Raw genomic sequence first — 12,535 nt, 5'->3', positions numbered from 1 at the left:
CCAGGGCTCCTGGGCTCTACAGCCCCTTGTTACACTGACACATGTTAGATAAGAGCCAGGGCTCCTGGGCTCTACAGCCCCTTGTTACCCAGACACATGTTAGATAAGAGCAAGGGCTCCTGGGCTCTACAGCACCTTGTTACACAGACACATGTTAGATAAGATCCAGGTCTTCTGGGCTCTAGTGCATTTGGCACGTGCTTGGGATCAGTTACATGCAATTATCAATAAAATATGTTTTTAAAAGAGATTTAAAAATGTCCTTAGAGCTCAGATGGTTAATCTGCAGGAAATCTTTTTTGCATTTGTTTTCAGAGTTTGTGTGCTTTTCTTCATTTTTCTTCAGTTTGTGTTTCTTTCTTCAGCATAGTTCCTAAAGTTTCTAAATTTGCAGCGCATTTGTGTATTTGGTTGTGTTGTGTGTAATTGAAGCACGTTTGCTAAATGCTGCGCATGTGTTATCAAATTATTGAAGTTGTTTTCTTAATTTGCTTGTCTTTTGTCTATTTGCGTGTGTTTCATGAAGTTGCAGTGCATTTGGCCCCTGTCGGCCACCGTACAATCGGGTCCCAAATTGAACACTGCATTCAGACCACTCTCCTTACATACGTCGTAATAGTGGATGTTTGTCTCATGACGTCCTCCCCTTTTTATTTTCTGCTGGTTGTAAAGCTGGTGAGATCCCATGACGACACCCACAACTATCTCATGTTGCATTACAACACCCAGAAGACACTCGTGACTCATGACACACCGCAGATATTATGACTTCCAAGGTGATGTGATAGGACAGCTCTTCATGCTACAGATACTTCAGCATGTCTCACAGTGTCTCTGTAGTATACTAGCTGCACTATTAAAGGTTTGCAGCAGCCAGGGAACTGATTGAAGGCTTTGTACGCAGCTTTGTGAAATCCTATGTGAACCTCTTTTGATATATTGCTCATGATCGTTGTGGGTTTTCTTTTCTCCCAAATCTGTCAGAGATCTGACCCCTCAATATCACTTTACTGGTTCCCAAAGTTTTTTTGTTTTTTTGTTGGAGAACCCCTCATTGAGGTTAGAAAATTCCCCATGAAAACTGCATTTATTGTGGTTGAAAGTTTACGGTCTCATGGCATGGAAATGTCACTTTATGAGTTTTTTTTACATGAATATGAGTTCCCCCAGCCTTCCTATGGCCCCCCCAGTGGCTAGAAATGGTGTTAGGTGTAAACCGAGCCCTGGGTGTCCTGCTCTGCCTTTGAGAAAATGAAAGCTCAGATGGGCCGATCTGGAATCTTGCCCTTTTGAGGTCATGAGACCACTAAATTCTGTATAAAAGCATCCAAAAAGCATCATGTCACGGTACCTTCAAGGTCTCAGCAGAGCAGAAACGAGGGTCCTTCTAGCCGATACATAGACTTCTCATGTAGAGGCAGCCAGTGTGCTGTTGTACTTTATGCAGTCCAAAAGCTGCTGGAAGCAGTCATCCATTTCTCAATCCCTCAGATAGAATTACGCTTATGTAGTTCAGTTTGGGCTTCTACAGAGTCCACATTTAGTTAAAATCAAGATTTCTTTTTTAAATCAGACTGCACTTTTTGTATCATGAATGTAAAGTACAGTATAATGCACCTACAGGGACTGTATACCTTTTTTCAAATTATTTTAGAATTTTTCAAAAAATGAGAAAACAGATTACGATGTCAATGGTTGACTGGCTTCGTTATAGATACACATGTTCAACTTCTGTAATACAGTTTAGTGCTGCAACTAACAATCTTTTTTTCTTTTTCTTTTTTTGGGGCATTTTGGGCCTTTTTGATAGGACAGCAGAAGACATGAAAGGAGAGGGGGGGAGGATTATTAACAAAAATCTTAGTGTGTAAATGTTTTGTGAAAGCACAAATAGTGAACACTACACTATTGTTGTGGTCCTAATATCAAGATATTTGGTCAAAACTATGGTGATATTTGAATTTCTCCACATCGCCCAGCCCTAACACAACAGTCTAGTGTGTGTGTGTGTGTGTGTGTGTGTGTGTGTGTGTGTGTGTGTGTGTGTGTGTGTGTGTGTGTGTGTGTGTGTGTGTGTGTGTGTGTGTGTGTGTGTGTGTGTGTGTGTGTGTGTGTGTGTGTGTGTGTGTGTGTGTGTGTGTGTGTGTGTGTGTGTGTGTGTGTGTGTGTGTGTGTGTGTGTGTGTGTGTGTGTGTGTGAGAGAGTGTGAGAGTGTGAGAGTGTGTGTGTGTGTGTGTGTGTGTGTGAGAGTGTGTGAGAGTGAGATCCCGCTGTCCCGGCCCTGGTACTACCTCCGCTGCCGCCTTAACGGCAGAGCAACTCTGGCCCACCCACTCCGTTTCCATACCTTTATTTTATTATAACGGTGAGACGGAATAACTGCACAACATTCCCACCTTGAACAGGCTGGTGAAAGGGGCTAGTCATTGGCTTAAATCACTGTGGCTTTACAACAACAGTTTTTTAATTTGAATTAAAAATACTTTCAATTCAATTTTATTTATAGTATCCAATTATAACAAAATGTATCTTGAGACACTTTACAGATAGAGTAGGGTAAGACCACTATCTCACTATCTATAATTTACAAGGACACAACAGTTCTAGTAATTCCCCCAAAAAGCAAGAATTTAGTGTGACAGTGGCTGGGCAAAACCTTCTTTTAGGGAGAAACCTGGGACAGACCCGGGCTCGTGGTAGGCGGGGTCTGACGATGCTGGTTGGGGCAATAATAGTCACAAATACTATACCATGAAATTTTTATTACTTTTTTGATTATTGACATTTTTTGACATTCTGTACTATTTGGTTTCAAAGGCCCCAGTCTTAACTTTTGGGCCACATACTTTTAATATTGTTCAGCTAAAACTACAAAAAACTCACAGGCTACATGAAGACAACGAGCCCTTTCATACAGAGCCCTAGGACAAAACCTTTGTAGTATTATTACTTCTTTTATTGCTACTTAAAGCGTTATGAGTATGCAGTTGCCTTTTCAAACATTACAGGTATTACAGCTATTTAAACCTTAAGAATTGCAATACTCCCCAGTTGTCATTGAAGAAATTGAAAGCAGTGATTAAAGAAAGAAGAAAAAAGCTGTAATTGTGTGAAACCTTTTCCTGAATAGGTAGACTGAGGAATGAAGTCTTTATTAATGCCTGCAAAGTGAGGCCATGGATTCATTTTATAGATGTAATCTTCCTATGAAGTGGTACCCGACAGTTATAAGGTCCAATGCAGAGCAGTACAGTGTCATTATCTTCCCCATCATTCCCCATCCCTGAAGTCACTGCCCTTATCAGGCGGCTGGATACGGTCCTGTCTGCCTCTGCAGTGTCCTTAACAGCAGCCCTGTGAGCACCCGATCAATCCACTCGGGCTGGGAGGCTACCCTGCTAATGGCTAATGAAAGGTGTAATTACAGCAGGTCAGAGAAGGCATTCAGACACAGAGGAGAGAGACAGTGACAAGTTCATTTAGATCATTAGAACCGAAATGTGTCTGCCTCGATAGACTGCAAGTCACCCGCATCATCCTCATGATCTTCCTTTGTTTCTATTAAAGTGGGTGGGTGGCGTTTGATGGTGCAGTGGATTGTAGAATTATGAATGGAGAAAGGTGAGTTGATTTAATTAAAGGGAGTCGAGAGTGGAACAGAATTTGAACACATTTAGGAGTCATGATACTTGATGATACAGGACCAAGACTTTTGATACACCATGAAAAAGAGCATTTGTCTCCAATTAATGTTTTACACTGTTGATATTGTTATAGACCTGCCTCTTGACATTCAAGTTTTCATATAATTGTTTGTCACTTCACACAGTCGCTTCAAATTCTAATGCGGCTAATAGCAGGACAACCTTGCCTCTGAGGGCTCCTGCAAATAGACCTGCAGCTGTATTTTTAGCTATTGGCTATTAATACTTCCAGCTAATTCATTTCAGCTCTCCAGGCACCTACCAAGGCCTCTCAATTATGGATGAGGGGAAAGTCATTGGATTCTCGGCGTTGAGAGGTAGTGACAGGAGGCTCTCTGCAGACGCATGACAAACAGGCGGACAGCTGAAGGGCGGGCAGCAGGGCGGAGGATCTGTGGCGCAGTTATAAAAAGCCATTATCTTCCAATAATAATTACTGAATAGAAAAACTGCTTCACTTAAGAAGGTTGCTTTTTAATATCAAGACAATGCTACTGCAGTAAGTATGGCTGATACACGGACAGCAGCTGGGTGGAAGACAGCAGGCTACTAGGGTTGGGTACCATTCCATTTTATTTTGGTAGTACTGATGTAATTCGGCCTGTACCCAAAAGGTACAGGCCGAACAGGCCACCTTACAGGCCACCTTACAGACTACAGTGGTTGTCTGTGAGGGGGTCAAATGGGCCTATTGGTACTCTATATTATACTGTATCATTAGATATATTATTCACTCATACATTTTTTTGGAATACACTGAAGAATTTAAACATTTCTGAAGAAATTATGAAATCTTATGGATGAAAAATAAGGAGACAAAGTGCTGCTCTTTCATCAGCGCTTTACTATGCCACCAACAGAAATGTTTGTTGTTATATTTAATTTGAATGTATTCACTACACCACCAACCCCCATGCTCTCTCTCTGTACATCTCTGTACTGTTAATACTTTCTTAACAGTACCTGGTGTCCCTGGTACTTAAGTGTCCCTGGTCTAGAAGAAGTCTCCCAGCTGATCCTGCCTTGGACTGACCAAAGCTGGAGAAAGAGTTATCTAGCTGATAGCATCTTACCGAGTTACTGAGCATGTGCAGCTCCCAACAAAGATAGGGTAGAAGTGAGATGTCTCACTCTGGAGCTAAACCCAGTGAGATGTCTCACTCTGTAGCTAAAACGGAGACCTAAACACAATCTAACACAATTTTTTTTTGAAAATGAAACCATGTAAACCCATTCTGATGTAACCTCAAAATACAATTATGAACCGGAAAATGAGCAGAATACGGGCGCTTTAAAATATCTTTGGCCGAGCTTACAGATAGTGGCTTGTGGTGCGTGTTTCCTTGATAACAGCCAACAGCTAATTTTGTAGTTCGGCTAACTCACAAAATAAATGTTGAAACAGCTGATAACATGTAAAATTAGGAGCCTGCTAACGGCACTGATCATGCCTCCATTTATCCTGTGTACCGTCACTAGCTGCTGGGTGTCATTATACATATCACGATATTATACATATACAGTTGCAGACAATTATATTACACATGCTGATTTATTCTCCTAATATCGTGTAACCACAAAGCGTGCAACTTGTTGCATTCTGTCTGGTTTTGATGAATATTCAAGCCTGGAGACTTCATAGCACAGTTTTATGTTACTGTAACTTCAAACCAAATCAGTGGGGGGGTTATATATACCCTATATTCACTTTCATCTCCTCTGCTTTATGAGGCATACAAAGGCAAAAGAAAAGAGCATGGCACACTAAGTACAGAACAACAGTGCTCCTCTCCCTCCTGGCAAAGAGTCGGCCGCAGATGAACCATGTTACATTTCCAGAAAGACTAAATCCATCTGAACAGTTCTTTAGCTGGGCTCCTTCTGGTTTGCCACCAACATATTCATTACTCTTGGGAGTGACAAGGGGAGCATGCCGGTAAATTGGGTTTAGCTCCTGACCTTTTGGGGTTTGATTAATGGGCTCCCTGTTCTGCAGCTCTATAGCAGAGGTCTAGGGAGCTGCTGGGTGTTGAATGGGTGAAGTGACAGGCTAAGCAACCCGGCACAAACCCGTATATCCTCCATCCATTTTTTTCATCTCCAAGTATAAGGGTTCGGACCTGCTCAAGAGCTACCGACCCCATCTGAAGGATTGCTTTTAGAATTCATCAAACTGGCCCACAAGCCTTTGGTAGTATTTTTATACACCTATCTCAGCTTGGAAGCTATGACGACATGTTCCAAGCAGTTTGATGGACACATATTATTTTTTAAATTACACATTGTGAGCTTGATCACCATTTAGTAGGTTATTTACTGTAAATAGATGTACTTTTATCTTTTTCTCTAGGTGTTCACATACACAAACACACACACACATATATAATAGATTTTGAGGTAATGTTACTTGTTTTTAAGGCATTGCATGGATTGAACCCCTTTATATGGTGTATTGCTGATCCTCTTACCCCACATCACTCTTCCAGGAACCTTAGATTATCTAATCACTTCCTTTTAGATATTCCACAGTTCATCATGAAAACAAGGGACGTTGTGGCCCCGAGACTCTGGAACAAACATCCATTCATACTAGCTCCTCCTCTACTGCCGAGATCTTTCAGTCTCAACTTAAAACACATTTTTATTCTTTGGCGTATGATGTAGTTCAGGGACATTGTACTGAAGTGTGTAGCTTGTATGATGCTCATTGTGTCTATATTCTTATTGTCTGTCTTTGTTGTTTTAACATAATATAACTTTGTACAGCACTTTGGCCAGCCTAGGTTGTTTATAAATGCGCTCTATAAATAAATTGACGTGACACAACACACCATAGTTTGACTGGCGCAAAAATGTGATTAGCAATGGTCCAATTTCCAAATCGAATCCACCTGACAGCCTAAAACAGAAAAAGGCAGCGGGCGTCCTTAAATAACCCTGCTTGGCTTCAAATTGTGTCTGCCACACATAAGGGATCAGAGACCAAGAGCCAGATAATCGGGTTTGCTTCCTCTGCCCTCCTATTATGACAAATTAAAGAGGTCTGGAAGCCATATTTTTCCGAGCAGCGTGTTCTTAGCTTGTCATTAGCTAACAGACTGACAAATTGATTAGTATTGATCGCAGCCAAAGCCTTGTAGTAGCCTGCCTTGCATGTGGTATTCTACAAGGACCTGGAGGCAAGGTCATAACGTATTCAGAGAAGGGGGGGGAGTCTAAGAAAAGATGTCATGGACTATCAGAAGCTGTGAAGCTATGGAGCTGTAAGTGAGAAAAAGATACCTTACAAATACACCAGGAATGCTCTAGTGATGCATACTAAAGCTGGAACTAATGGTTATTTTCATAGTCCATTAATCTGTTGATTATTTTCTTGATTAATCAATTAGTTGTTTGGTCTGTAAAATGTCAGAAAATGGTGAAAAATGTGGATCTGTGTTTCCCAAACACCCAAGATGACTTCATCAAATGTCTCGTTTTGTCCACAACTCAAAGATATTCAGTTTCCTGTCTGAGACGAGAGAAGTAACTAGAAAAAATTCACATTTAACAAGCTGGAATCAAAGAATTTTTACTTTTGTCTTAAAGAATAGACTCAAACCACCTAATCGATTTTTAAAATAGTTAGCAATTAATTTAAAAGTTGAGAACTAATCGATTAATGATTCATGCAGTTCTAATGCCTACACCTTAATGTATGTACTAGTTGTTTTCCCCATGAAAAGATGGAACAAATAATTTTAGTTGAGCTATTATCTTGATGCCGCATCTATTTCACTTCTTCTGTGAACAACCCCAGCACGTTGTGCATCATTATCAGTCGTTTTATGTACAATTTTGTCACTCCTTGCAGTCTCTTGCTTTGGTCAATCAGGCATGCTGAAATGAAACTATCATCCATTGGACTGTAGTGGCAGAGGGAAGGGTCCAGTGGACAGTTGCCTTTCTGCGTTCCACCATGTGGATGAGATTGCTTTGAGCTGTTGGATCGTTTTACATCAAGCGCAACAAGCGAGGCACAAGAACAAGAATGCCTAATGAGAAACAACCGTCGAGTCAGGTGTACAAGTCTGACATGCATGGTAGAAAATATGTGTTAGTAACAGCACATTAGCATCAGCAGCGTGTGCCTCAAGAGCCGGCAATTTAAAAAGAAACAAGGACCAAAGCCTAACCTGCCCTTTTTCCTTCAGAGACAAGTCTTTTTTTCTTCTCGGTCTGTTGCCTTAAACTTCAAGCGGTGTTATGAACAGCGGTTTAGTGGTGGGTGGGTATACTCTGACAGTCTCCACCTTCCCACTGATATGTTTTCATGCCTCCTCAATGTGCACTTTACTTGAGTATTTCCATTTCATGCTACTTTATACTTCTGCTCTACCGCATTTCAAAGGGAACTACTGGGCTTTTTACTCCACTACATTTATTCAACAGCTTTTTTACATCGAAAACATACACAAGTTCAAAGAGCTGACAGGATAACACTTCACTGGACTTGTACAATTTTTGTGACAAATAAAATTGATTGATTGATTGATGCTGAAATTGTTGTGGTCAAAAGAATCCTGTCTCTCAGACCATGTTTTATGGATTTATAAAACCTAACTAAACTGTATATGCATTTGTGTTAAACTTAACATAAACTCTATCAGCAAAAGCCACCTGGGTATTTAAAGTTTAGGACAATTGACTGGTAATTACGGTGACTGCATCATTTCAGCGGGGCCTCTTACATTCTATGCACGGTGCACCTATTCACTGTCTCTTAAGCTCTTAACGTTATTCAAAGTTTCCTCTTGTTCAGTCCAGGCCGTCTTTTTCTCACATAAAGTTACAACTGTGTGTGTGTGTGTGTGCACTGATACATACCTCCGGCTGTCTTTAGGTAGGTATACTGTAAATTCTCCTCCCTAGAGTTGGTGTACGTACACAGCTATACCTACACGTTAAACCACAGCAGTGTTTTCAGCTATCTTTTCCTCGCCATGCTATTATGTTGCTGTTGTTGCAAATTCTTGAGTGCATTTTCTAGATATCCCAATTACATATGGCTGTGTGTAGGGGCTAACAGCATGCACTGTATGAGGACACGCGGATAGATAATACAAATGTGCACATCCGCTATTGTGGTCAGTGTAACTAATGGTGTTATTCTGCAGAATGCCCCAGATTGAATTCTTACTAAGTTATTGGGCAGTAGATGCTCCTCACAGATGTATTGAAGGAATAAGCAGCCCAAGTTGGCCCCAGATAGTTTGCTGTCCAGTGGGAGATCCGCTCAGACAACACATTCTCCAGTAAACAGCAGAAATAGCAGTGCTGGCGTGTTGCAGGTGCAGCTTTCATCGAGCTCATGATGAGGCATGTTAAAAAAATGGAAGCCTTTTGGACCAGGTTGGACTTTTTTTTCTCTCAGGTTGTCATGGTAACAGCAGCAGCAGGGCATTTTAGGACTCCATCACTGGCCAGTAAAAAAAAAAACATCTCCAGGGCTTGTTTTAATACAAGGGCCCAGAATGGGAATATTAGAAACACAAAACACACAAGAAAGCAGAAGGCCTTAGTGTCGCTAAACTACAAAAGAATGGCCCTCATTACCATTTACGACACACACTGTGAGGTTTATGAGTGTGTGTGCTACACTGTTGTGTGTAAGAGAGAGTCACAGAGAGATAGATGCTGTAGAGGAAATGATGATGGCAAGGAATCTGGCAATTCAATCCTAGATTAGAATTGATAGCCAATGCTATTGTGCTATATTTGAGTCATGGAAAACTCAAAACGTTCAGAAATTATGATTAAAAAAAAATCTTTGACATTCTTAATCATTCTTAATTGTAATTTACAATACATTTTATACAATGCCACTTTACACTCATTCAGTACTTTTTGCACATAATCTGTTTGCCTGTGGGTTTGCTTTTTATTGTGGAAACACTGCTTTTCACATCTTAAGCCATAGTGGTTTAGTTCTAGGGATGGCAATGGGCGTCGGTTGACCACTTTGGTCCAGACTCTATTGAATGGTGTACCACAGGTAGCCACGGTGACCAAAGGAGGAGTCATGCTGACATTGGTGATCCCCTGACATTACCTCTATCATCACCACGAGGCTGACACTTAAGTCCTTTCCTCAAATGTCTCAGCAACTGTTGGATGAATTGCGAGGCCATTTTGTAAGAACAGCCTCAAAGAGTCACCAGCGTGTAGTGTAGACTCTTTGGACACCAAATGTCAGTGCAGTTTTGGTGTCAATGACGACATTTACATGCTCTGAAAAGGAAGATACTCCGACTGAGCTGTTTACATGGCTAATGAAAGTGAATATTCCACCAATATTCCCGTTTACATGTAGCCGTGCAAAATAGGACTTTGTGGCGGTGGAGGACTTCCCTCTTTCATTCCTTCAAACGGCTTCTTGAAAAGGTCGTCATAGCGATGAGTGCACATATCCAAATGAATATCCCTGTTGAAATCCAAATTTTTGACAATGTTTAAAAGTAGCTGTGTTTCTCCTCATCGGGTCTGCAGTCTTTTGGCTGCAAACTGTCAGCTGGTTGGTTTGTGTACAGTAACCATAGCAACGCACAGAGCTGACCATAAGCCGTAAACAGACAAGAGGCCTTAAAGCTTCAGTTAAAACCATGATTTAGACGCATAGTCCAAATGCGCTGTTTACAAGTCCAAAGAATGTTTCTTAAACCAGAATAATACCGGAATATCCCACATGTATTACTCAGAAAATACTGTATTCAGAAAAAGACCTTTTTCAGAATATCCAACAAGAATTTGCTGTTTATGTGACCTGTATCAAATTCTGAATATTATTATATATTCGTAATAATCAGTGTGTGTGCATGTATTCCTACTCAGTGCCTACCAAGTGCAAGTGGATCCTGTACTGCTTTTGTTAAATGAGCAGATCTAATTTGAAAGCTTACGGGCCTCTCTTTATGTTATGTTACTAAACTTGACTTTGATTTAATTTCCCAATATATTTCATTCTGCAATATAACACATAGTTGGCTGAGCTGTCGGCACATCATAAAACTTCAGGTGTCAGGAACCTCCTCCTCGTTGTCCCAGGAATTTGCAGCCAAATTCTCTTTGGCTTCAAGCCGAATATTACTCATTACTGTCCTACATTCAGCAACTGCTCTTCTTAGACTAGAGCCACGCTGTGACTGAAAGAGTAATCTGTTTCTTGTAAAAAAGAACAGAAAAGGGATTTTACAGGTCATGATTAAATCCAGGCCTCCCACACCGATAATGTGTTCCTCTCTGTTTTCAGCTGTGCTTCTGATCTCAAAATAGCCCAAAACCACACCACAACACTCTGTTTGCTCTTATACGCACCACTGATAATGGAGAAACTGTAGCTCCGATGTTAGAAGATGACCACCAACCCAGAAGAAATGGGGATCTAGGCTCGGTCTCAAGCCACATCACAGTAGCAAACGCATGTATTCCTAAAACAGAGAAGTAGACTGTGAATCCTTATCATCAAAATATTGACTGAGAAATAAGAGAAATGGACCTGAAGTGCATACCAATCATGTTCACCGCAGACTGAGCCCTGATCCAATCTCTTTAACAGCATCAACTAACAGGATGTAGCAACGCAGAATGAGAGTATGAGATGAAGATACAGTACATAAAGCATGTAATAGGGCTGCACAATAAATCTATATTATCATAATCGCAATATGGACAACTTTAATATCCAAATCGCAGTGGGGTGCAACATATGTTAAAGGAGAAATGTCTCTTAACCACAAATCGTATCCTACAGATCCTTGCAAAAATGATAGTATGATCATTTAATTTTTTTAAATTGAATACTTTTGAATTATAAGTGTTTCAAAAATGATCAATCCATCCATTGTTTTGAATAATATTGCAAGTGCAATATTGGCAAAATAATCGCCATTAGATATTTTCTCCATATTGTGCAGCCCTAGCATGTACTGTTCTTGGAAACGCATAGCATACATACATATATAAAATAAGAGCCATTCTAAAACACTGACCTTAAAGCTTGTTTAAAAATAAAAATCCACTGCAAAATGAACAGTTCTTCATTCTCTGAAATTGTTCATGTGACAGTTTGAAGAAGTCTCCGCTGAGCTGAGCAGCAGATATTGGAATGATGATGTCCTTTAGAGACTAATCTGGGAGCTGTTAGAGCCACAGTAAGGATGGAAAACCCTTCAGCCGCCGTGGTGAGTTTACTGATGCACGGGGACAGTTTCTGGTTCAAAGCTGAACACCTGGCATTCAAATTAAGCTCATTCGAGTGTAAAAATGTTAAAATTTTGCAGAGTCAGTTGTTAATTCATCTCATAACATCAATTAAAACTGTATAGTTCAGAATGAAAGCTGTCCTCTTTTGTACAAATTGACTATACTGTCCTAAATCACTAATGTAGAACAATATAGATTATGTCTAACCTTTTCTTATAAGCTCACCACAAGTACAGTTTTATCCCACAGACTTAGCCTAGAAATGTGAGGCAAAGGCTAATAGTTTGTGGCAACCTACAGAAAGGTCGCTCACTGTAAATTGTGTGGAAATAGGAAGATGTTCACAATATCCCGGACGTCACCAGCATGACCACAGAGGGGAGGAAGGCTCTGCAGGGCTGACACATTGGAACAGCTGCAGCGAGTGTGCCAGTATACAGTATTTAGGCCGGGGCAGCTATGTTTTTATCTCCTAACATTATGCTGGGTTATACATTTTTATTTCATCTGGAGCTCTGAGCCATATGGCTGAATACATGTTTGCAGACATACATTTTTTTCACACCATTTTGATGTAGTAGGAAATGCAC

General features: G+C 40.6%; 2 long non-coding RNA genes across 2 annotated transcripts in view; one reads left to right on the top strand and one right to left on the bottom strand.

The window, feature by feature from the left end:
• Positions 1-4,273: 4,273 nt before the first annotated feature.
• Positions 4,274-12,535, top strand: part of LOC117945134 — a 13,655-nt gene continuing 5,393 nt past the window's right edge. Inside the window, exons 1-2 of the long non-coding RNA XR_004656736.1 lie at positions 4,274-4,284; positions 9,331-9,335. This is a non-coding gene — a long non-coding RNA (uncharacterized LOC117945134). The remainder of the gene's footprint in view (positions 4,285-9,330; positions 9,336-12,535) is intronic.
• Positions 9,980-12,535, bottom strand: part of LOC117945138 — a 23,514-nt gene continuing 20,958 nt past the window's right edge. The window contains exon 3 of the long non-coding RNA XR_004656740.1: positions 9,980-10,071. This is a non-coding gene — a long non-coding RNA (uncharacterized LOC117945138). The remainder of the gene's footprint in view (positions 10,072-12,535) is intronic.

The sequence above is a fragment of the Etheostoma cragini genome, chromosome 5 (assembly GCF_013103735.1).
Source record: "Etheostoma cragini isolate CJK2018 chromosome 5, CSU_Ecrag_1.0, whole genome shotgun sequence".
In the NCBI taxonomy this organism is placed as follows: Eukaryota; Metazoa; Chordata; class Actinopteri; order Perciformes; family Percidae; genus Etheostoma; species Etheostoma cragini.
This window is presented reverse-complemented; position numbering and strand designations above follow the sequence as displayed.